The following is a 24,926-nucleotide window of genomic DNA, read 5'->3' as shown; positions in this document are numbered from 1 at the left end:
CCTTATGCTTGGGATCGTTGTAGTACTGGAAATTGTACTTAATTCCCAACTTCTCAGCTATTTGGACCAAGTTTTCTTTCATAATGGTTAGGTATTGTTTGTGGATAAATTTGCAGTGCCAGCAGCGGAAATATTACCCCATACCATTACCGACCCCCCTCCATGTGTAACTGTCGGACGTAAGTTTTTTTCCAGCAACTCTTCATTAGGTCTTCTCCACACATATGATTGTCCATCTGACCTAAATATGTTAAACTTGCTTTCATCTTCATAGAAAACGCCTTCCAGCACTCGAAATCCTTATCCCCATAACGCTTTGCAAATTTTATTTCTCTTTTGCCGGTTAATTTCGTTGATGAAAGGTTTTTTTCGTGCAATTCTTCCATCGTAATTATTTTTTCGCAAAACTCTACGTACACTTTCGGGGTTGCAGCTAATATAAAGGTGTTGGGCGAATTTTGTTGCGAGCTTGGGAGTGCTCAAGTTTGGATTTTTCTTTATTCGTTGAACTATCTACCGTTCATCTGCATCCGAAAACGGTTTGAGTCATCCCGATTTTTTCTTATATTCCACGAATTATGTTTCTTTGAAACGTTTGGCGGCCGCCGTGGCCGAATGAGTTGGTGCGTGACTACCATTCGGAATTCAGAGAGAAAACGTCGGTTCAAATCTCGGTGAAAGATCAAAAAGTAATAAAAAAATAAAAAAAAAGGATATTCTAATAGCGGTCGCCCCTCGGCAAGCCTATGAGTGTATTTCTGCCATGAAAAAGCTCTTCGTAAAACGTATCTGCCGTTCGGAGTCGGCTTAAAACTGTAGGTCCCTCCATTTGTGGAACAACATCAAGACGCACGCCATAAATAGGAGGAGGAGCTCGGCCAAATACACAAAAAGGCTGTACGCGCCAATTATATATATATGTATATGCTTTCGATCGGGGTCTATCCACAATTTCTGCGATTTCCCGAACGGTTTTACCCATTTCATGATGACTAATAACAAAATTTCTGAATTGAGCTTTGTCCACGCTGTCTGCCCAGGTTTATAATTTGGACTTTTATTCAACAAAACTCGACTGAAATTTTACTGTAATTTATTACGTTTGGTTGTTTCTTTGCACTGTTCCACCGGGAGCAAATTAATTGTGGGATTCCCCGTTTTAAAGTGCCCACTACTCGCAAGAATGCCAAAGGTCCGACATCTTTTTTGAAACCAATTTTGCGAATGCTGTATGATCAATTTTTTATAACAAGGACGTAATGGATTTGTAAATTATTGTTCCTATTTTTTAAATCTTATTTGAATAGCCAATAGAAAAATTTAAAAATAAAAATATTTAACTTGCATTTCTTAGGAAAATTTCGAATTTGGATCTACATTCCATATATGTCCGGGTTCATTATGGAGCCGCTGTATGCACTTATAGATATTTTCGTTTCAGGAGGGCACACTCCTATTGATTTTTGATTCCATTTCAGCTTTGTTTTTTGCTTCTTAAGATCTGGCAAGCTGATCAACTACTTATTTCCGCTTGTCTACAGATAAAATCTTTAAATGGGAGCTAACAAATGGCTTCGGTTTTTTTTTCAGAAAAAAATTCTCTGTCATACTTTACTCTGCAAAGAATCCTGTGAAGTCTTCTCTGTTTAGCCAGACCCTGTGAAAGTCAGCAATATTCCACGGCAGTGCGAGGGTTCTGATTGCAGGCTGGCGTATTACCTTACCTTAATCGCTTATGACGCTCTCTTTCTAGAGGTTCTGTTTCAAAATGCTGCGTAACTACTTTGATGGCTGAATTTAAGCCTAGAACTCGATGCAATGATCGGTTAATAGAAATGAATAGTCCTGGTGTGGGTTTCGCGAGAAGTTACTAGGGTAGTAGGGCGTCGCCATCATGCCTAAGGACCACCGTGTAAATGCTTACAAAACCAGGCGTAGAATTCTATTTCTAAAATGAAAATTGAAATTTGAATAGGTCAAGACAAGGAGCACAAAGAGATTTGGTGGTTCCTAAAATACTCAGGCTAAGCAGTCCATTGCATTTAGAGCTCTGGAAAGAGGGTAGATAGTGAAGGAGGAAAGGATAAAAGTCTCAGTGAAAGAGATAGGATAGAAAGAAATCTGTAAATATCCTCCAGTTTTAGAGAACGACATCACGGCATCTGAACCCAAAATTCTTTGTTATATCAAAAACTACAACTTTTTCCTAATAAGAGACAGTTTCATGGCATTCAGCTCGCTGTAAATAAATTAAATATAATGCAACTGCATAGAACCAATTTCTTTCCAACATCACCATTTCACCACCAGCGGAATTTTCCTTCTGGGTGTGTTCTTACCCATACCTGTACATTTGTGCTTATAGTATATATTAGTATATGCACTTACATGTATGTATGTTCGAGTCAAAGTCTTACGTCTGACTCCATTTTACGGCCTCTTCTAAACTACTCAGGTGTTAATTAAATTTAATATTTGTGTCCGAATGGGGCTTCATTTAAGTCGAAAAATGGATTTATTCACATACTTGAGCAGCTTTCAAATTTTTACTTGTGCTTTTGTGCCGCTTGATTGGATTTTCGAAAGTCAGTAAATCGTTAAATTTAGGTAAAAAGGTCGAAAGGTCCATTCACTTTAAAAGCGTATGAGTGTAGTCTTCAAAGTATGTACGCATTGGTGAGATAAACAAATAGTGGATGTCCTATATTCAATGTATGTGTTGTATGTATATTGCATACAAGGAGATACGTCGTGATATTTTATTTTTGTATTGCTTGGAATCTGTTTAATTTATTTCTAATTTAATAACCACACACAAATATTTTTACCATCTATTTTATAAAATAACATTTCGAAAGGAAGTTCTAATTTAATTTCCTACTGGTGGGAGTTATAAAATTCTTTGGGTAAGCAAAACTTTTCAGCCAACAATTTACTACTGATCTATATATATTATTTTATATATAAAAGCTTTTCTACTTTCAGTATTTCATTGTTCTATCAACAGTACAATACAGAGCCTTACAGAGCCGTCATTGCCCACCATTTCTGGATTAACATTTAAAGGCATGAGCTTTGATGATATTTGATTACAGGAGCAAGGCACTCCATTTCATATTATATAAAGTACATATATATATATATGTATATAAATATATTTAAAGAAAATCGGTGGTTTCTAGACTCTTTGTTTTAATAACAAAACACACCGATTGGGCCCTCCTCTCCAACTAGCACGAACGACGCAGTCCGCATGAAGTAAGAACAATTTTTGTTTTAACCAAGAAAAACAGGTTTTTTTAAGAGTTAGGCACTCTCATACCTATTTAAATCGTTTAAGCGGAAAGAAAAATAAATTTTAACTCTTTTTATTATTGTATTAAATTAGTGGCAAGAATATTATGCCAAAATTGCAAGCCTGCCGCAGTAAAATTTATGATGTTATGAGTATTTGAGCGTTCATTGCTGCATCCCAGATTTCTTTACCTGCTCGATTTCAAAGCTTTTCTGTGAAATAACTAAAAATTTACTGCACCAATCGTTTTGCTCAGTACTTCTTCAAATAGTTTGCCAGATATCTTTCTGTTTTGTTTTTTTTTTTTTGTTTTTAATTGGTAATCTTTCATTAATAATTAATAACAAATGAGCCGATTTGTTTTTTTTTTTTTTGAAAATTGGTGTTTTGACTTCCAACAACCATGAAAAATTTAAAACTCGAAGAAAAATTACTCCCAGTGATGCCTGGAGAATCATCTCCTTAGCAAATGCATTTTGATTTGTTTTTTTTTTTTTTTGGTTTCATGTGATTCTGTTGCAAAATTACGATATACATACACCTCAAAGCAACCTTTTTCGAGACACCTCCGGAGATTCACAGTCATTTGCTCAATTTTCAATATCTTCCACGAAAACTTTAAGGAAATAATGCTGCATTATTATAAAAAAAATTACTGAAATGAACTATTTTTATCCCCGAAAAAAAATTCAGTGTCAGGTGTCGCATAGTGCACAAATCCCATTGACCAAACTCGCGTTTTTTCTCTAACATTTAGACTCTTAAAACTGAGAAGAAAAAACAAAGCGAAGTGGAAAAATTATATCTTTCAAAACCTAAATATTCAATAAAAAAATTTAAATTAATAAATCTGATTTATTCAGCGATATATAGCATTGGTGGTCATGTAAACGACGTGATTTTCAAATTCATGTCTCTTTCTTGTCTATATTGAAGTGCAGGCATGTTGGACACGATAATCTAATAAGCGATAATCTTCCTTCCCTTCAAAATTTTGATCCAAAATATTTACTTCAAACACAAAAAATTTTTTTTTTAATTTTTAAAAACAATTTTCAATATCATTTAGAAAAAGAAGTTTGAAATGATTAGTTCCTTTTTTCCTAACAAGCACGCTAATTTATTCATATTTTCTATGTTTCGATACATCTACCTGGATATAAATCTAAATTAATTAACTCATTTTCCTGCGCCCCGGATAGCTGAATAGGTTTATGTGGGGCTACAATTCGGTATGCTCCGGGTTTGAAACTTGAAGCGTGAGCGTGTAAAAGTGTAAAAAAGCTACTCATCAAATCAATAATCTGCTGTTTGGGGGCAGAATAAAGCTATAGATCCCTCCATTTGTGGAATAAGACCCATACCAAAAATGGAGGAGGAGATTGGTGGAACATCTAATAAAGGGTACACACGCCAGAAGGAGGCCTCTTCGTTTGTTACCACCAGCTAGTACCTCATCCAATACTTGCAAAGCTGAAGCTCCTGTATCCTTGCGGACAACATGACCTAGCCAGCGGAGCCGCTGGATCTTTATTCGCTGCGCTATGTCTAAGTCCCACGATACTCACCGCCACCAATAGGCAAATATCCAAATATCCTCTGTGTCTCCTCAAACACTCCAAGGGACACCTCATCGACATTGTAGACTCGTCATCGTGCAAGCCTTTAAGACAAACAGTAGGAGAGGTATGAGGAGAGACATAGAAAGTATTAGTTTGGTTCATCGATATAGGACTTTACTACTCAATTGCCTACTTAGTATAAATTAGCACTTTTTGGTGTTAATTTAAGTTCCTCAATAAGCGACGTCTCTAGTCATTCCAAAATCACAACTGTCAACAGTGATGTGGGTGCCGATATGCGAGTACGTCGTCTGTGTGCTTGATGACAGAAGGTACCAGGTCTTGCCCTTGTTCACCACCAGACACATTCGCTTTGCCTCTTTATTCAGCTGAGGAAAGGCAGAACTAACAGCGGGGTTGTTAAGGTCTGTGATGTCAATATCATCGGCATACGCCAGCAATTATTCGCTCCTATAATAAATTATGCAAGTGCAATTAATTGATGCGACTCGCACAGTCTTGTCTAGCATCTGGTTAAAGAAATCACATCACAGCAGGTCACCCTGTCTGTCACCCTGGCTTGGTATCGAATGGCTCGGTGAGGTATTTCCCAACACTGACGAAGCAAGTTCGTTTGCCGTGGTTATTATAAGAGTACAGGGGCTTTGCTCGCGTTTTCACTGGGAAAAGATTTTTACGTGGCGCGTCCCAACGTACAACCAGGTATCCTGGACTGTTTCGCTTTCTCACATTAACTCGCCCCCAAGCGGAAGGTATCCAGAGAGCAAATCCTGAAAGTTGTGAGCTACTTGAACCGTATGCAGAAGAATCGTCCTGGTTACTCCCATCTCTGACCATCTTCATTGCGTATATTTCCGCTGATTTATTATCTGCACAAAATATTTTATTACAAACGTTTCCGTATTATTCAGAATAATGCAGTAGTTATCAGTTTCATTATAATTGGTACTTCCTCAACCCGCATTGCTCTAATTCCCACAACGTAAAATATGGCGAAAGATATTATAATTATCGCAAATATTTTCAAGCTAAATCTTCCATTGAAGACCAAGCGTCAAATATCTGTTGAGTTAACGCGGTAAATTGAATGAAGATCTATTGCGATAGCAGGGTCGATATATACGTACAAGGTGCTTTTATACAGCCCAGTATTTTCACACATGCGAGGGTCGCTTGAAAAGTCCGTGCAAAGTGAGAAAGATGGCACTACTGGTAGGTATCGGGGTTATGTTTAATCAGGAGCATCTCTAGGAAGAACACTCACTGAATTTCGGCAAGAAGGGGATATTACTTTGAATCGAGGAAGTCGAGTGATTTTCCTTTCCTATTACGACAACACACCAGCTCACGCTTCGAAATATTGTTGGAAGTATTGTTTCAACTCATTTCACATCCCCTATTCTCCAAACTTGGCTCACTCGGATACCTTGAACTTCTATTTGTTCCCCAATTTAAAAAATTTGCTGGCAGGATAAAGATTTTATTCAAACGAGGAGGTGATTGCGCAAAAGAATGGCTATTTTTCAGACTTGGACAAATCCTTCGGAGGGGAACAACAAACTAGAACAACGTTAAACGAAGTGTGTAAGCTTAAGGGGACCGTCTAGTTTAGCACTTTCAAAAAATCTATTTTTTTTTAACATTTTTCGAAAGATATGTATGTAGAAATATTGTGTTTAAATTTCAGAGAGTTCGGAGCAGTGTAAATATATTTTTTTCTTACCTGAACATCACTACCTAGAAGCGCTTGCCTGTCGAATACATCAGGAAGAATGATAGCGAGCGCGTCAGCAATGCGAATCGCCGCAGCTTGGAGTCTTCAAAAGAGGCCAGAACGGAAAGGAAACGAGCTTAATTGCAGAAGAATGATGAAATGAGGAGTGCAGAAGGTGTTCCCTACGGTGCAGGCATTGCTGATTGAGTCGAGGTAAGATTTTTTTTCAATTTTATATTAAAAAAAACTTTAAACGCGTTTTTCTCAAAACAACTTTTTAAAAACGGTACCAAGGAGTTTACAAAAACTGTGAGACCGATTCTTTTGAAATTTAAACCATATAATCTACACATACTAAACGAGGTAGTCCACCTATAAAATATTAAAATTTTGAATTGTTACTAATTGTTTATTTAAAAAAACAGCGAAAAAAAGTGCATTTTTTTCAGTTTTTGTCCGCCATTTTGATATTTTTCGATAAATATTGATTTTTATAGGTAGATTAACTAGTATTTGTTATACTGAATCTAACCCATTTTGATTTTTTTGTTTCAGACTAGCCCTTCCCGAGATCTCCTTGGTACCGTTTTGCACTACGATTTTAAGGCGTTTACGCGCGGCCACTATTTTGTACATTAAAATGCAATAAAATGAATAAACAAAAATTTTTTTACACAATTTAAGACTTTATTTATTATACCTAACAATATCTATATCTGTATCTTTCATTACATACTCAAAAATAATTCCCAAAAATACCTTTTTTGGCGCATGATCTGGACGGTCCCCTTAAAAGTAGACTATGCCGAAAAAGAAGAACGGTTTACCCCAAATAACTAAGTAATTATTATTTTTTCATGGACTTTTCAAACGGCCCTCTTACGTATTAAGCCTCCCAAGCTTTATTTGCCCACTCTTCTACCTTAGATGGCCAAGACGAAGAAATTCACTGGATCGAATTAAATTTAATTGAAAAAGCATAAAAAATAAATGAATTCTCTAGCGAAATGTGCCAAGTATAAACCTAATATAATCATTTGCCGTACTTTAGCATTCTAATATTTTATTCTCAACTACTTCAACCCACTTACAAAACGCAATGGTCACGCTGGCTTAAGTGGAATTCCTTTAGCTATTAAATGAAAAGGTTTATTTTCATTCACCCTTCAGCGGCTTAGTCTGACTTGGCATTGTCTCTGCGGAATTTACTTTGGATCCCCGAAAGGGTCCAGTGTTTTAAGTGTTTGAACTGTGCGTAAGTATTTATGTATCTACGTAGACGTATATGCAAGCATTCATATATAACTGTGCATACCAAAGAAGGTGTACTCGTATGGCTACTGGACTGATTTAAGGTCTCTCTTTTCTTTCATCCACTTGCACGCCCATAGGACCAAGCGACTTTGGCCATCTTCATAGTCTCAGTGAAGTTAATAGTGTTTTTGATTACAATCTAAATAGGTATTTTGGTCTCCTTGACCACAACAACAACAGTAAGCCCACAACAGCAACAGCAAGCCCACACAAGCATATTCAAAGTACATGGAATAACAACAACTAACTAACCAACGCAAGAGGCGGCACACAGCAAATATGTGCTCGTACCTCAATAAAGTGTAGCAAAAAATGGTTTTGGAATAGCAAAACACCAAAACACCAAAGCTTTTGTGGCTTCAATGCCATGCTTATTATTATCTGTCACAACAGCTTTGTTGCAACCATTATTTTTGGTCATTCTTGTTTATTGTTGTTGTTTTTCATTAATGTTGTCCTTTAGTGCGATTCATCTTGTTTGTAAATCTCTCGTAAGCTTAATTTTTATTGCAAAGGTTGACCGAGACGCACCGTACAAAAACACAAACAAATAGGCGTCGAGTGGAAAGTCCAAAGGAGTCAAGTAAAGGCAACTAAAGTGGGAGAAGGATTGATGTGAGAGAAGTAGTAAATTGAAATGTGAAAGGAATTCAAGGAAAGAGTAGAGAGTCTCCGTGACACTGAGCCAGATGGATCGTTCACCGCCGGTTAACCGTACATGGATGCCCACATTTGACGATTACTTTAATAGCATTTAAATATTGTCCAGAGTACCAAATAAGAGAATAGATGATTGAGCAAAGGATGGGGAGCTATTTCGGAGTGGGAGACCACCTTTATTTATAACGTATTTGGAAGACAAAAATTTAATCAAGTCGTGGCTTGCAAGAAATTCCTTGCTAATATCTTCCACGCACTCTGCTTGGCTTGCTTTCCACACATTTGGTTTTCTTTTTTATTCTATGTAAGCATAATGGAATTAGAACTCAATTTAATGAGTAATAAAATAAGTAAAAAATACATTTTTTAACGAATTTATTATATACTTAAAATGGAAAAATTTTTACTTTTTTATTTCAAAGTTGCATGCTTCAAATGAAATTAAAATCAGACTGCTGCAGGTTATAGTAAAATGTCTGCCTTAGATGGGTCAAGTTTCATGAAGTGGATAAGCACAAGAATCATCTTCACGAAGACTTGACTAATCACCTTGAAGGCTGGACATACAGCTCTTTGTGTCACGCTTCGAATTGGCTCAATCGCTAATGGTGACGTGCGAACAAGGGCCTCGGCACCCGATTTCAGACCGCTGGTTTCGAACGTATTCACACACTCGTCCAATCAGTGATATGAGCGAAAACTCTGCTGATTTTTTTTTTGTATGTCACTAACACGATCTCAGTTTTTCGTAAACACGCCTTCTATTGTGTCAGCCCAACATCAGATTTTGTCAAATTCACTGAGAGCTAGTAAACGGTCTGACATTGGCCACACCTGTAAAAAGCTTTTCACTACGACGACCCTCAAGTAGCTCACTTAGTCAGTTGTATAAAGGAAACATGATAAATACAAGGTATGGGGGGGGAGATTCTACAACTGAAGAGGAGCCGGTGCGGTCGGCCGCCGTGGCCAAATGGGTTGGTGCGTGACGACCATTCGGAATTCACAGAGAGAACGTAGGTTCGAATCTCGGTGAAACACCAAAATTAAGAAAAACATTTTTCTAATAGCGGTCGCCGCCCCTAGCCAGGCAATGGCAAGCCTTCGAGTGTATTTCTGCCATGAAAAAGCTCCTCATAAAAAGTATCTGCCGTTCGGAGCCGGCTTGAAACTGTAGGTCCCTCAATTTGTGGAACAACATCAAGACGCACACCACAAATAGGAGGAGAAGCTCGGCCAAAAAGGGTGCGCGAGCCAATTATATATATATTATATATATATGACTAGGGACAAAGGAATAGAGGCTAATTATATAAACGAACAGTGGAATTATGAGTTAGACACCACTGTGGGTTGATAGCAAAAATCTACAAGTGGCGAATATTGAACCCGAATAGTTGTGATAGCAAGCAAAAACATAAAATTCTGAGCTTTAACATTATAATTATGGATCCGAGGTTAGGTTAGGTTGAAGCGATTGTCCTGTGCGACACACTCAGGCTCATATCCCATTGTGATGCCGCGTGGGGAGCTTTCCCAGTCTCTCCTAAAACCATTGTACGCTTTTCAAAAATGTTAGAATATCTCCTATTTCTGCAGAACTGAGATCTTCCAATTCGTTAAAAAATTGACTACCTAAAATGGTAAATCTCCATCTGGATAGAGAAGGACAATGGCACAGAAGATGCAAGATTGTCTCTTCCTCTTTTTCACGTTTGGGCGTGCCTACCTATTAGGCAATGCCCCGTTATGACTGAAATCAGTGTGCTAAGATTGTATTTATTTTGTCTCCTCAGCAGAGATTCTGTGGGTTTAGCATTGAGAGTCGGCCACAGTTGTCGGGTGGTTTTGCAGGTGGCTTTATTACGCCATCTTTCAATTGCTTGTCTTACGATTTCTTCAAGGATGAGTAGCTTACATGTTTGTAAGGCTATATCTATGTCATTGTCCATGTACTCATCGGTCAACTTGGTGCCGAGTCTCGCTAGTTCATCAGCTCTGCAGTTACCCTCAATGTCATGATGGCCAGGAACCCATATTAGCCTTAAGCGAAATGACTCAAGCATCTCGTTAAGAGCTGTGCTGCGTTTCATGGCTACCTTGGATGTTGTCCACTGTTTTATGAGGGATTTTATTGCCGCGTGGCTATCACTGAACATGTAGATGATATTTCCAGATATCGTATCTCACTGTACCAGTGTCGCAGTGGACACGAAACAGCTGCGTGCTGATGGTGAAGATCCAGAGGTGACAAATATTCAAGCTCGTTGTGAGTATAGAGCAAATGAGAGCCAGGATGTCCAAACTAAGCATCGGAAAAGTAACGCAATTGAGGAGTCATGAATACATCTTATCATCGTACATGCAGAACAGAATCAAAGTTGTGCTGGATTTCAACGCATGGGCTCCCAACGGGCAATCTCCGGTTAAGAGTCCCTCTTTAACAAAAGGGTTTGGATTAGTTATTGGCTCGATCAACTTCTATACATGTAAGTCAATTGTCTCACCCAGTGTCCAACGAGTAATCTCGGGTTAATATTCCTCCATAAAGTCAAACTATTATTGCCAAAAGATCCCTTGACCCTTATTAATGCTTATTAGAACAATTAGTGGTTATTTATTAGAATTTTTGTGTTTTCTCGTAAATAAATTTAGTTCATAAATAAATATGGGCTATGTACTCTGGCACCCATAATTCTAAACGTTTGGATGCTTATTAAATTTGTAAATGTAACCAAACGGGGGTTAATTAGAGTAGAGTACACTGCTGGCGCACTTCAAGTGCACTCATATTTTTATGTACCATATGACTAACTGAATTTTATCTAAGTACATAACAGTGCATTCATACTCACATATACTTATGCATATGCAGATGTATGCAAATATGAATGTAGATTCGTATTCGAGCTTATTAATTCCCATTTATGCACTCCAACCGAGTTCATAGCAAACAAAAGTATTTATTTGGAACCTAAAAAGGCTACGAGGACGACTATAAGTCCACTGCTACAACAAATATGCGCACTTATGTATTCTTTTAACCGAAATTCAGTATACAAATTTCATAGCTACGCACTTCTTAACCTATAGAAGAATGCAAATTTTTGTCCTGCTTGCCTCGGACACGCTTTCATAAACTTGCACTCATACATTTTGCGAATATTTGTATGGTACTTGCATGAATTCATAAATTTATACGTATGTGCTGTTTGCTTTCGGTAATTTCTTTGCAGTACCGTTGGTGGTTGGTTCGTTGGTTGAGTGCAGTACCGTACTTTCATAATTTTTTAAATCTATTGTTTGTATTTATGGTATACGTTAGGGATGAAAAATACAAGTGATAACTGTAGATACCGGGATTTCGGTATGTTTTTAATGTTATCCCGGGATACCGGTAGGCGCCTCGGGTTATTACTTTCTTAAGTTCAGTAAAAATGTAATAAACTTCTTGTTTTTGTTTTTTCCTCACAGCTCCAATGTCTGTCTCTCACATCCTCTTCAGGTAGCAAAAGCAAAAACCATACGTTATTTTAATAGAATGATCCTCATAGCGTAGAGAGGCGGTGGCGTTAATCGGGAATAACGACTTAATTCCGAATCACATCAGGACTTCTTTGTTACTGAATACAATGCCCTTCATATGGTTTGACAGGGAGCGAGGAAGATGATAATCGGTCGGTACAAGGTCCGGTGAATACGGCGGTTGCTAAAGATCTTCCCATTTGAGCTCTTGCAGTGCGACTTTGACGACTTGTGTAACATGGGGCCTGACGTGCTCGTAAGGTGTTTACCATATCGATCAGACCTTTTCCGTCAAATAGCCTCATGCACGCGGTGTAAATGGGCAATGTAGAGCTCTTTGTTGACCGTGGCATTCTTTCCAAGCATTTCCCAGTGCACCATGCCCTCCTAGCCCCACCAAACACATATCATGATCTTCTTTGGATGGAGATCCGGCTTGGCTCTCAACTTTCGCGTATCTCCTAGAGCCGACCACTCCTTTCTTAGCTTCATATTCATGTATAGGCACCATTTCTCATCTCCCGTGACAATTCGATACAAAAGGCGCTGTTAATGGCCGGGTGTTGCTCGATGGTAGGCGAGATGCTGAGGAGCACTTTGAAGGCGCCTTTCTTTGTTTTTTTTTTTCATTGAGTCCGTGGGGCACCAAGGCTCCCAATTCTTCGGTAAATCCCATTGAATGATCGCAGTTCTTTTTTTTTATCAATTAGCGGCTGGTTTGGCGACCTTTCTCCTTCAAAACGGATTTGGAACGTTTTTCATCGAATTCAGCCTTCCGCTGCGGGACGTGTCACCGACGTCAAAGTCGCTATTCTTGGACTTTGCAAACCATTTCCGTGCTGTAGACTCGTCTACGACATCTTCTTCATATACACCGCAAATGTCCCGAGCTGCTTCGGCAGCTTTTTGACCTCGATGAAAAGCAAAGAAGAGGTGAGAGAAGAGGTGTCGAAAGTGTTTATTTTTGTCTCCTGGGTATTCCATTTCTTAGCCTCAAAACTAATAAAAAGTTAAATAATTGAAAAATATAATAGAATTAACACATTTTTGTAGAACAGAAAGACTTCTGTCGAATGAATACTTGCCCTATTCCAAACAGCAAAGAAATCGTTGTACAATAAAAAAAGGTACGAGAAATCTATGAACTTATTTCCCAACTCAATTTAAGCGGATTAAGGGAATTTTCGATGGCAACATTGCCGAAAAATGACAGTTAATGTCTATTGCGAATGCAAAAAAAAAAGAAACTTTTAAAGAGAAAAACAAGAATCACCAAAAACAAACATTGTAGCATTAAAATTCTGGAAGAAAATGATGAGAACAATAGAAGAAAGTATTTTATAAAATTTCGTTTAATTTTTAAGTTTAAAAATGCATTTTACCGATGTGAGTTTCAGGTGGCAAGCAGAAAGTAACGTCGTACCTGGATGGAGAGGAACGAGCAGGCTCTCATAACCAAATGGATTAGGATGTTTGAAATTATATTAAATTCTTTGATATTGCGGAGCAGTTTGAGAAATTGCAATTTAATTTTTTTTGATAGTAATTTTTTAGTATGAGTGAAGCTAATATCCATATTTGTCACATGCAATCCATCTTTTACAAAACTATCCAATAAACAAATCACCTGTTCACTGATCCACTAAAATTTTAATCAGAATTAACTTTGTCCATATTCCCGATTAACGTCGCCGTCTGTCTAGAATATAAGGATATTTTATAAGCTTATACAAAATCTATTAGATTAGCCTTTACAGTCAGTCATTTTATACCAAAGGCGGATTCAGACAAGGTGAATCGCTTTCGTGTAACTTCTTTAAATGCTATGAAAAACTGTGCGGCCAGGCACAATTTATTATAAGACCCTACAATTGCTAGCGTATGCCATGCGAATTAGCTTCATCGGTCTTAACAACCGCACTGCTAGTTCTGCCGAATCTGGATAAAAAAGCAAAGTGGGTGGATCTGGAAGTGAACGAGGGCAGCACGAAGTACCTCCTGCCATCAAATAAACAGTCAGTGCATTCGCGTATCGGCATCCACCTAACTATTGGCAATTATGATTTTGAAGTGGTAAGAGACTGCGCTTATTTAGCAGTCAGCATTAACACCGATAATAATGTCACCCTTGAAATCCCATGCGGAATCTCTCTTGACAACAAGTACTACTTTGTACTAAGTAGGTAATTTAGTAATAAAATCCTTTCTCGACGAACAAAGCTAACACTTTCTAAGGCTGTCATCATGCCCGTCCTATTGTAAGACGCTTGGACAATGGCAACATCCGAGAAAGATTCTGAGCAAGATTTCTTTATACTTTAGCAACGGCGAGTATCCCTGGCCGTCGAACAATGAGCTTTACGGCGGCTTAGACATAGGGCAACGAATAAAGAACCATAGGATCCACTGGCTGTGTCTTGCCTTCCAAATGGCTACAAGCACAACGGCTCTGAACATTTACGATGCGGTACCAAAAATTTAGCAGCTAAGCATCGACGGCATCTGGTGCCAACAAAACGGTGCCACTCACCATGCAGCGCACCTACCAATCGATTTATTGCAATATTCAAGCCACAATTGACGCCATACAGCCAGATTTATTGAAAAAAAAATACCATGAAATTATCTACCAGATTATAAAAAAATGCTTTCAACAATATTTCTGTTTTCTATTATCATATTAAGTTTTCGAGCTTTTAATAAAACACCACAGTATTCCAGCAAGGCAGGGATTAAGAAAAGAACTTTACTCGGCTTAACACAGATGACACCTATGCTTCTCTATTTCCTATACCAATCACGTGTCGTAAATATCAATATCCAAGACTGAGTCTTCTTTCTCTATTGCTCTCTTCAGCGGGAAGTATTTTTTAACTGAAAATAAAGAGTTTAAATACAAATAAAATTAAAAGTATTATTTGCATGCGATTTTAATAACATTCAACAGCAGCAAACGCACTACAAACACACACATGTATAGTCACATGACATCCTACCAGCTCTTTGACGAAGCCTGAAGTGCCCTCTATCAATTTCAATTTGTCCTCTCTCACAGGCACTAAACTTTGTACGCGTGCACTAAAGCCACAGAGTGCGCTTTTAATGGGCAATGAGCGCACACATACAAACATACGCACTTACCCGCAGACTTCCTCACTTTGGCAACAACGCGACCATTCGACAATTTCACTTCGCGGAGGCTGCCATGAGTGACTTCTACGTTTTGTTGCTTTGCGTATATAGAGCTTTTGATTGCGTTTCTCGCTCCCTGCTGTGCATTCGACGACAGAACATATATTAAGTTGTTACATCCATTTGCATTTCAAAGGAGTGTGGAAACGCGTGTAAGTAGTTCGGGTAAATGTGTGAGTTCAAGTTAACCCTTTAGCATTTTGAGTCGAGTATGACTTAATCTGTAGGTTGATTCGACTGGTAATTAAAACTCCAATTAGTGCTAAAAACGCGCGGTGGAGCTTAAATATCTAAGCAATTCCAGTAGGATTGACGTTACTAAAATCATGTTTGCCCAAGCACTTCATTTAATGTCATACAAACTTTTGAATAATGGAAAGGGAAACTCTCCATAACTTCTTCCGTAGCTGCGAAGTAACTACTGTGACACATACGTTGAGACTACATGTGCAGCGAGTGTTCAGTACCCTGTAAAAATTGCGTTTGACTTAGATATATCATACCACGACTTAACTGTACATTTCAGTGTTGAGTGAACATCTCCAGGTTTAGTCAATTTTGAAGGATGCCAGTCTTGACGAAATTCCAAATGCTTAAGGGGGTATTCTAGTGTAGAGGCATGAATTTCGCTCGAAGCGCTGTACAAAGGACACAAAAAATATTTTAACGATCCATTTTTTTTATAATTTGTTTAGTGATTAATAATAATTACATGAAAAACAAATCCAAAAAATTAAAATTGACAAAATTATGCGCAGTCAAAGTAGAGGGTCCAAAAAACAGAGGGTGTCCTGGTGTGCATGATTCCAACGCTTCTAGTGATCTGCAAAATAAATACCAAACATATTGTTAATTATTATAGATGCCGCTATCGAATGAGTGCTGGACAAGTTAAAAAAAAAATGTGTTTCACAAAATGGCGGCTGTTTGAAAAAAACATTTTTTTGCATATTTTTTCAACAAACCCGATTTTTTTTTAATCTAAATGAAAAGTTATAGTTTGGAGTTAAGGTCATCCGATGAAGGAACTGGTGAATATACAACTCCCTCCCCAAATTTTGAGTAAACCAGTACATTAGAACTCGAGATACCCAAATTTTCAAAAACGGTTAGGTCGGAACCGATGTCATGTCTCCAAAAAGGCTATACCTCATAAAATAATAGGAATTTTGAAACATCCTTTTAATGGCATGTTCTTAAATGTTTAAACTTTGAAAATATGCAAAAAAAAATTTCGATTTTTTCAGGACTTTACACTAGGGGGTATCCCCTTAAGAATTTCTTCTGCCTCGATAATTTAAAATAAATGGCTGATAAATTTACCATGAATTTTGCATCAAACTACATCCAGATAAAATCTGTGCTGTCGAGGCAAGTACGCCGGGTTCTCACTTCATCACTTTACTAGACTAGGTGCCACTTATACAGAGCCAAGAAAGCGCTTTTATTGTTGTGTGACTGCCTAAAGAGATTTCAATACTAGTCGCGTATTTTATAGAGTCTAAAACTATTCACAGTTCAATTTGGAAATATCTGGAAAGGCAGATAATCTGCATTCAGTAAATAGTATATTATTTTATTGATATGTACCCGGAAAGAAGAGTCTTAAAGGTTTAATCGAAAAAGATTAACTGCGAGCGCTCGGATCATTAAACGAGTTTGAACGCTCATTCTTTGCAAAGTAACTGAGATCATCAGCCTCAAGGCAATTTAATTATTTTGAAGCGTTTTAAAGTTACAAAAAAACTTATTTTCAACAAGTAATGTTAAGTGCATTTAAGCACTCTATGATTTTAATATACATATCCTATGAAGGAGGATATTTTTTTTCCTCATTACTCCTTTCAGCAACATAGGGCTTCTACAAAGCTTCTCCAACGTACGCAAGTAGATGTTATCGCAGGTAAGTCATGCAGGATGGATCTTTCCTGGGTGTTTTTTTACCGAACGCGGCTTTTGCTTCCCTGAAAATTCCAATCTAGGGCTATTTTAGTGATGCCGAGGGGTGATTTTCGAAGATCGTGGCCTATCCAACTCCATTTCCTGAGTGTTAGCTGGCGTAAGGTGGGTTTCTTGTTCGTTTGCCTCCAGAGGTCTCCGTTATTTATTATATTGGGCAAAAATATGATCCATATTATCTCCAAGCATTTATTGGTATAGCATTGAAGTTTCTGAGTGATCGAACAGAGGATATATGCAACTGTTAAAAAAGTTGTTTGTGTGTTTCTTTTCGTCATGACAAACAAAAGGTATTTCATGCTAAAGACGCGCAAAGATTTTTTTTTAACGAATCATGTAAAAACTAATATTATTTCAGGTTTCATTATTTTTATTCCAAATATGGCTCTTAACAATTAAATGAAAAATTGCATAATTTAAATGTCCACCATGTCCAGTCGATTCATGAATACCTAGTTATGGAGAACGTCGAGATACCAATGTTGACGGTTATTCAGCAACACTTTTCCCAACATCAGCAATATTCTCAAGAGAACGTCCAGTTTTTGATCTGCCAGTTCTTTTTCTACCCTCGACAGAACCAGTTTCTTCAAATTTTTTTTGGTCGACCGCGACCTCTGCTCCCTTGCGGGTTCCAGTCCAGTACCGTTCTCGTGATGCTATCCGGTGGTTTTCTCAATATGTAACCTATCCATCGCCACTTTCAGCGTTTGCTTTGTCTGAGGATGGGTTCCTCGATCGTTAATCTCCACAGTGCATCGTTACTGATGATGTTTCGTCAGAATATTCTGCAGATGATGCGGAGACATTTATTGATGAAGGATTGTAGCCTCTGTGTGATGGTGTTAGAGCCCAGCCATGTTTTGCTTCCGTACAACAATACGGACTACACGCATGAGCCAAATATTCGTAGTTTAGTGCGCCTGGCGCGAACTACTCCATACTGTATACATTCGCCCAAATGCCATCCTTACTTCATTTAGCCCGCAGTTGACATCTTCATCTGCTTCACCATCTGCCGTGATGATGCAGCTTCCACTACGCTTTCAACGAATCCACCGGGCACCCGTCAACCAATATCTGCCTTGCGTTATTGTGGTTAACTCTCGTGACCTTGGTCTTGGCGATGTTGACCTCCAGTCGCACAGTGCGTGCCAGCGCGACTAATTTGTCCGCCTTCGCTTGCATGTCAGAGAGTTTGTGAGAGAAGCGTTAGATGTCATCGGCGAAGTACAGGTCCTCAAAATGTCTGGTGAAACTCCATACAATGCCTTTTTTGTGCAGGGTCAGTTGGATCATGACGTTATCAAGGACGATGGCGAAGAGAAGGGGCGAAAGGGGGCAACCTCGCCTTACTCCTGCGTTAGCAGTGAATGGATCGCTGATATCGCCTTTGTGAAGCACTGCCAGTTCGGAGTTCTCGTAGAGGGCTTTGATGAGACGGATTATCATGGTGGGAACTCCCTTTCTAGTCAGTACCAGCCATATTGCGACTCGTTTGATAGTGTCGAACGCCATCTTAAAATCTACGAGCAGCATGTAAAACGGGAAGCGCCGCTCAACTAACTGTTCTACTATAATCCGAAGGGTGTTGGCTTGGTCAACACAGCTTCGGTGAGGGCGAAAACCAGCTTTCTCGTCTCTTAATTATTTCCATACAAAGAATCACGAGTATCACAGATCAAATCATCATGTACAGTCAAGGAAGTATTCACTACTGCCATCTAGGCGTCACTTTTGAACAAAGTCGGCAAAGCTTACTCTTGCGAGCAGAACACTCAACACACGTATCCTTATTCTCTTAAAACCAGTCTCCGAACGGGAAATATGTTTTTTTATTAGGAGCTTTTCCATGGTGGAGGTTTGCCATTGCCTGCCGAGGGGCGACCGCTATTAGAAAAATGTTTTTCTTCATTTTGGTGTTTCACCAAAATTCGAACCTACGTTCTCTCTAAATTCCGTATGGTAATGACGCATCAACCCAATTTTAAAATAGAAGCAATGTAATTGAGTTCCGGAGAAATTTAGATAGCAGTTTGTATCCTCAACTCATACAATGTTCTTTAAAGATATAATATTATCTCTTATTCCCTCCACGTATTTTTGCGAACAATTTTTTTTCTGATTTTAAATTGATTTGTTCCTTGTTGTTATTGTTTGAAATAACATACAATAATACTTGTAAATACTGTAAGCTTTAAGAATTGATTTGTTATGTCTCGTATTAAGTTAATAAAATAGTTCCAATTTATAATAACGAATAAAAGGATACTGAATACGAAATTCAGCACTTAAGGGGTTAAACACATGAGCTCATATATGTATACTGAACGCATGCATGTATGTATGTATGTATTGCTACTGCTTTTACAATATTATTACACGCTTCGCTTGACGCACTTAACCAACAGCAACCAGTTTTGGGGGATGGGGGAGAATATCTTATTTTACACGAGTTTTTATGTACACATATTTTTATCGGCACCTACACACAGATGCGCACATACGGGGTTTGTGCCTCGATATACTCATGGCAGAGTTCAACGATAAATTGAATAATTTTTAAGCCATTTCTTATGCTGTTTTGCCATAAGATCTTCCGCAACTACTTGTTTGAAATGAAAATACCGAAGAACTTGAACCAAAGCAAAGAGAGTAAAGGGTGATAAAAGTGTCACGCTTCAAGTAATAGGGTATGTCAAACCTCATATAAAATAAAATTTATATTTGTAGGGCATGACCAGCACAGAAATTAACTCTAAACCTACCCACACGGGCTTTCAATATTTGGCCTTTATTTCAGGCAAATGATCTATGGAAAGCTTCGAGAGATCATTAATAGTTTGAGCCCAGAGATAAATGCTGAAGTAGTCGTTCAGAGCACTTATTGTGTTTCGCTTGTTGCCAGAGTGTGGCAGCCAATTAGCTATTTGGCGTTTACTCTAACCCACGTAGCAAATTTTATTAGCAGCCTTCATTACGTCACTCCTCTCCTCGCTTACGAGCGATTCTACTCTTCTAAAACTTACGTTTTACTTTTGCCTTGCTTGGTTATGAATGTATGAAAATTACGTGTGTTACAATGCTGGGTTATTATTCTTTTTTCCGTCCATTTATGCAACGGAAAAGACTATCATTCGGAAGCGCACAGGTTCGAATCTCTGGCAAATCAAATGCTTAAAACGGATAGTGATCGCTCCTTGGCAGGCAATGACACACTTTTGCTATGAAAAAGCTTCTCATAAGAAACCATATGCCAGTAGCAGGCGTCTCCAAAATGAATATCCCGCAATTTATGGAACAACATCAAGACGCTCCCCAAAAACTGGAAGAGGTTCTCGGCCAAACACCCAAAAAGAGTGTAAGCGCAATCTATAACTTAATTTTAAGGAGAGATGGCGTTACCAATATAAAATCGCAACAAGTCATACATTAACTAACGTCATTGTGAAGCGTTATTATTGCGCTTTATTTTTCAGTATGTGTCATTTCGTTAAAGTGTAAACAATATTTTTTTTTGTAGCCATCAACTTTTGTGCCAAAAAAACGCAATTTTCGGGAAGCATTACTTTTCTGTTTCAATTGGAAGAAACAAGCAGCTGAAAGTCATCGATTGCTGTGTGAAGCTTATGGTGAATATGCTCCATCGCAACAAACGTGTGAGTACTGGTTTCGATGTTTTAAGAGTGGAGATTTTGACTTGGAAAACAAGGAACGTCCAGGACAGCCAAAAAAGTTTGAAGATGAAGAATTAGAGGCATTACTCGATGAAGATTGCTGTCAAACTCAAGAAGAACTAGCAAAATCATTAGGAGTCACTCAAGCAGCCATTTCAAAATGTTTAAAAGCAGCCGGATTCATTCAAAAGCTTGGAAATTGGGTTCCCCATGAATTGAAGCCGAGAGACGTTGAAAGGCGAAAATGCATGGCCGAATTGCTGCTTGAACGCCACAAATTGAAGTCGTTTTTGCATCGGGTTGTGACTGGGGATGAAAAATGGATCCATTATGGCAACCCTAAGCGCAAAATATCATACGTGAAGCCCGGCCAACCAGCGAAACCGACGCCGAAGAAGTATATTCATTGCGCCAAGGTAATGCTCTGTATTTGGTGAGATCAAAAAGGTGTGATCTATTATGAGCTGTTGAAATCGGCCCAGACGATCACAGGGGACCACTACCGAACAAAATTTATTCGTTTGAAGAGGCATCGACCAGGCACGAGGCCATAATTTTACAACATGATAACGCTCGGACGCATATTGCTCAACCGGCCAAAACATATTTGGAAAACAGTGTATTGGAAATTTTACCTCACCCGCCTTATTGCCCAGACATTGCCACGTCCGACTACCATTTGTTCCGGTCGATGCAGAATACGATTCACTTCAGTTGAGGGTATCAAAAATTGGCTCGATTCCTTCTTGGCAGCCAAGCCGGCGCAATTCTTCAGGGACGATATCCACAAATTACGAGAAAGATAGGAAAAAGTAGTGGCTAACGATGGACAATACTTTGAATAAAATATATTGTACTAAATTTTTATAATAAAGTTTCAAATTCACTCAGAAAATACTTAAAATTAAGTTATAGAACATAAAAAAAGGAAAATTGGGCGACCTTGCATAGGTCCGTCCTGGTGTACTGCTAATAATCGACTACTTCAACGAACTCATAAGCAAACTGAATGCTTGAGGCATCATGCTTGGGGCTTCTTCTTCGAAAAGGATTAGGGGTTTATTTGTGTTTACCGCCAATTTGAATGCAGTTTTGATGGATAAAATTTACCAAAAATCATCATTGCCATAACCTGAAAAGATATTTGGAAAAACTAGCCAACCTTGGATTTTACAAGGAGGCAACGATCCAAAGCATCGAAGCCGCAATTGTGTAGAGTGGAAACAGCAAAATAGGATTGAAATATTGGATTGGTTGTTCTTGTTGTCATAACAGCAAAAACATTCCCCTTCCATGTACGGGGTCCTGCTGGAATGACCGTCCTTGGACGGATATAAATCCGGTTTGTTTCAGTAACGAAGAACCGATCATGGGAACGATATTCGATTGGTCTTCACAGTCGCTTGATGCTAACCTTATTGAAATGTTTAAACAGTGGTTAAGCAAAAACTTAAGAGAAAACAAATGTAGACGGTGAAACAGTTATGAAGCTAAATTCGGCTGAGTTGGAGCCGATTACCTGCACAACTTACGCAGAAATTAGCTTAAAGTATGACTCAAAGATGCGCAGCCGGAACAGCTAATGGCGGTGACCATATATTTTATTGAATATATTGCGTATAATAAACTGAATACAGTAGATTCTGTTTTTGTGCGGTAGATACGTTCCGCAAGAAACAGCATAAAAAAAGCTACCAGTTCTATAGTAAAACTATAGACCCGTTTCAAAAGTGCTAAGAACCGCATAAATCTGAAATAATGTAATAAAATCGCATAAAAAAGGGCACTAGTCCCATATTATAACTATAGATATATTGCATAGACCGCATGAATCTGAAATAATTAAATAAAATCGCGTAAACAAAATATTGTATTTTTGAAAATTATATCTTTATTTAAGAAACGTCAGAATCGAAAAATAAATTTACGTCAGAAATAGAATCAGACAATACCCACATGTTGCGCGTTCGTTTAGGATTTGGCGTAAAATCACTTTCGTCACTTGAGGAAATGTACACGTCTGATCTAGATAGTTATGCAGGCGGTTCCATACTTGTAGGGTTAGCATTTCTGATGTAATCTGTGATGAGTTTTTGCTTAGCTGGTTTAGAATCTTGTTTATATGTACAATTCCCGATAGGTCGACATGCATTTTTTAATTAAAAAAAAAACCGCACTATTTCAAAACCGCATAAAAAAAGCCGCATAAAAACAGAACCTATTGTATATGCAATTTTGGTTTCGTCGAAACCATTTATTTATTTAAAATAGTCCCCTCTGGCCTCGATACACTGTTTTGCGCGATCTAAAAGCTTTTCAAAAGCGTGTCTCAGGTCACTGGCCGGAATGTCTTTCAGGATGTCGGTATAAGTCTTTTGGATGGCCTCTACGAACGCAAAACGTTTTCCTTTCATGACAAAATGCCATTTTCCGAATAGGTAGAAGTCACAGGAAGCCATATCAGGCGAATATGGTGAGTGATTGATGGTTAAATTGCGATTTCTAGTCAAAAAATCAGTCACAAGAGTAGATCGATGAGATGGTGCAATATCATGCAATAAGCGCCAGCTTCCTCCTTCGCGGTATTCAGGGCGAATTCGACGAATGCGATGCAACAAATGCTTCAAAACGCCAAGATAGAAAATTGCATCGGCGGTTTGGCCCATTTACACGAACTCCTTGTGGACGATTACCTTGGAATCCTAAAAACAAATGAGCATCGACTTGATTTTTGACTTCTCTAAACACGATTTTTTGGGCAGTGGCTCGCCTGGCTCGTCTTCATTCGGCACTTTGACGCCACTTTCAGGTCCATGTTGGAAACACCACGTTTCGGCACCAGTTGCAATGTAGTAAAGGAAGCCCTCATCCTTTCTCGCCTCCTTAATGACGTCTTTCGAATGTTGAATTCCGAGCAGTTTTTGGTCCTCAGTTAACTTAAGCGGAATGAAACGTGCACAGACCTTTCGTAAGCCCAAATGATAAGTGAAAATGCGATAAATCGATGTTTTATAGATATTCAACTACGATTCCATGAATTTCAACGAAGATTTCGGTTAATTTTCGATAAATTTGCAAACAATTTCGATGAAGTTTTCAGCGATTACTGATTTTGAGCGGTCTGTGTGTTCATAGTCATTTATGTCCTCACAACCATCTCTGAAAGGTTTAAACCACTCATGAACTCTGGCACGAGGTAGACAATCATCGCCATAAACTTTTTTCATCAATTCGAATGTTTCGGTTAACGTTTTACCGATTTTAAAACAAAATTTGATGTTAGCTCTTTGTTCAAAACTCATTTTTGTACCGATGACACCAACATACTGACACTTTAGACGCAATAACTTCGCTTCCACTGAACTGAATGTCACCAAGTTTTCACTGAAAGTCAGCTAGGAATGTAACTTCCAACGCACTAACTCATTAAAACGATGGCGCTATCAAAAATATTTGTATGACTCCGGTCTTGTTTACTTTGGACTTCACCTTGTAAATCGATCATGAAACAGTTTTAGGCCATTTTCATTTTACGCAAAAATAATTTACTTATTTTTCCCCATACAATGCAGTTTGTTCGAATCGAATTGGTCAAATTGTTTTGAAGTTAGTCAGGGCCCGAAAAAATCAAGATTTTCTATAATTTTTGTTTGCTAGTCAATTGTTTTATTTTACAAAAATAAATAATAATACATCATGTTTCGACTTGACAAAAAATTAATAATTGTAAAAGTTATCGCTGTTTGTGTCGAGCCTGTTTCTCCAGAAGTCTTGTGCCTGATCAAAGCTTTTTTTTCATAATTAACAATATGGCGGCCTCAGGAAATATTCTTCAGATTTTCAAGAAAAAAAAACCGACAATTAATTGTTTAAAAAAATGTTTGAAAAAAAAACAATTCTTCTATCAGGCACGAATTTTTAATGTTTTTAAAAAGCAGTATACACTTTATTGTAATCTACCGATCGGAAGTATTTTGATGTACAGAATAACGAAACTAACGGCCCCT

This window comes from Anastrepha obliqua, chromosome 2, assembly GCF_027943255.1.
Source record: "Anastrepha obliqua isolate idAnaObli1 chromosome 2, idAnaObli1_1.0, whole genome shotgun sequence".
Classification (NCBI taxonomy): domain Eukaryota; kingdom Metazoa; phylum Arthropoda; class Insecta; order Diptera; family Tephritidae; genus Anastrepha; species Anastrepha obliqua.
Note: the sequence above shows the minus strand (reverse complement) of the source record.